Genomic DNA, 2281 nt, shown 5'->3' on the forward strand with positions numbered 1-2281 from the left:
GTGGAGGGAGGGGGAGAAGGGGGGGGGTCATGTGGCTCAACTTACCATGAGAGACGTGGAGGCCCAGACCACAGCTCAGCTGACCAGTGGGCTGCTGGACCATTTATAAACCAAACTGGTCCTCCTTCATCTGTCACTGGGAACACTGGGAATACACCACACACTGACTGGGAATACTGGGAATACACCACACACTGACTGGGAATACTTGGTTATAGTACACGCGTGTTATACTGCGTGTACTGCGTGTTATACTGCGTGTACTGCGTGTTATACTGCGTGTACTATACTGGGTCTGAATAAATAAAACACAGGAACATTGCAGTTGAACATTTTTTACACATATATATTTTGATTTGTATTTTTTTGAATTCCCTCCGTACTTTCTCTCCGTTCTGACTGAGCGCAGCAGTGACCTCTCAGGGTCATCAAGGACAACAGTGAACTCTTTGATCCCTTGTACTTAACATGAATCTGAGCGTCCATCTGGTCAGTCCAGATCTGAGACCCTGGAGGTCTCGACCCCATGACTACAGTCTCCTCTGGTCCAGTCTGTGTCTGCCTGACGGGGGAGTCGGGGGAGACGGGGGAGTGGAGCAGTACCAGGTACTGTGTGTGATCTGATGGTGTGTGTACTGGCAGCTGTACCTGTTTGGGTGCTGGAGAGTTTATCCAGTGACGTTTTAATCGCCTTTCTGCCTTCTTTTAATCTACAGGATTAAATCCCAGTCGGTCAGACACTGGTCTGAAATGTGAACAGTAACAGACTGACCGAGGGGGGGGGGTGACTGATGGGCGGGGCAGACTGACCGGGGGGTCGGTGGTATTTTAAGTTTAATTATTACAAATTATTTAATGACAAAGTAAAGTAATATTTCTCTTTCAGTCTCTTGATTTTATTTCTTCAATCCCTTTTGTTAAATTAAACTGTAAAGAAAAAAGATTTTTTGGTATTTTATATATTTTATTTCAAAACTTCCCGTGAACTTTTCCTTTGATGTTCCACACAGAGGCAGCGACGTGTTGGTGTCCGTCAGTCTGGTCATAACTCACCTTCACTCCTGACTTTTATGAACGTAGCCCAGGGCCCGGCAGCATCGCTGCTTCAGTTAGTGTTTCCTCTATAAATACAGCAGGTGGCGGCGCGTGTTTCATTTCCTGTGATTACTTTGACTCACAGACTCATCGTGAACAGATTCATGCTAATAATGTCCTGTCGCCGCTCACATCTGGTCCTGCTCTGTGGGTTTGGCTGGATTGGTTTTCAATAACGTCAGGTCATCTGAGGGAAGGAGGAGAGGAGAGAGGAGAGGAGAGGAGAGAAGAGAGGAGAGAGGAGAGAGAAGAGAGGAGAGAGGAGAGGAGGAGAGAGGAGAGGAGAGGAGAGGAGAGTGGAGAGAGGAGAGGAGAGAGGAGAGGGGAGAGGGGAGAGGAGAGGAGAGGAGAGGAGGGGGGGGGAGAGAGGAGAGGAGAGAGGAGAGGAGGAGAGAGGAGAGGAGAGGGGAGGGGAGAGGGGAGGGGGGGGGGGGGGGGGGGGGGGGGGGAGGGGGGGGGGGGGGGGGGGGGAGGGGGGGGGGGGGGGGGGGGGAGGGGAGAGGAGAGGAGAGGAGAGGAGAGGGGGGGGGGGGGGGGAGGGGAGAGGAGAGAGGAGAGAGGAGGGGGGAGAGGGGGGGGGGGGGGGGAGAGAGGAGAGGAGAGGAGGGGGGGGGAGAGAGGAGAGGGGGGGGGGGGGGGGGGGGGAGGGGGGGGGAGAGGAGAGGAGAGAGGAGAGAGGAGGGGGGAGAGGGGGGGGGGGGGGGGAGGGGAGAGGAGAGAGGAGAGCAGGTGTGTCCCGGTCTGTGTTCCCATGTTTGGGCCTGAAGTGGAATTTGGTTTGTGCAGTGAAGACTAATCTCCTTCATTGTTAGTGAAGACTGGAGACAGGATGTGGTGTAGGCTGATCAGAAAGATCCGGAACAACTGAAGGAGTTGAATCGAATAATTCATAGGATTCTTAACTTTGTTGTTGTTGTTGTTGTTGTTGTTGTTGTTGTTTGTGTGGTTCATTCTGGGCGGTTTGAAACAGTTTAGTTTTAAAAAGTCCAGTCCAGTCCAGTCCAGTCCAGTTTCATAACATATTTTCACTTTAATGTTGAATCTGAAACCATGCAAAACTTTTTTGACTTCCTGTTGAGATTAGATATAAAATAATACTCTATAAATACTGTGATACTATATAGTACTGTATAAAATGGATCAGACGTTAGTAGAAACTAAATGACTCTAAAAGGAAGAACTGTGT

The sequence above is a fragment of the Cynoglossus semilaevis genome, chromosome 11, assembly GCF_000523025.1.
Source record: "Cynoglossus semilaevis isolate Cse_v1.0 chromosome 11, Cse_v1.0, whole genome shotgun sequence".
NCBI classification, from domain to species: domain Eukaryota; kingdom Metazoa; phylum Chordata; class Actinopteri; order Pleuronectiformes; family Cynoglossidae; genus Cynoglossus; species Cynoglossus semilaevis.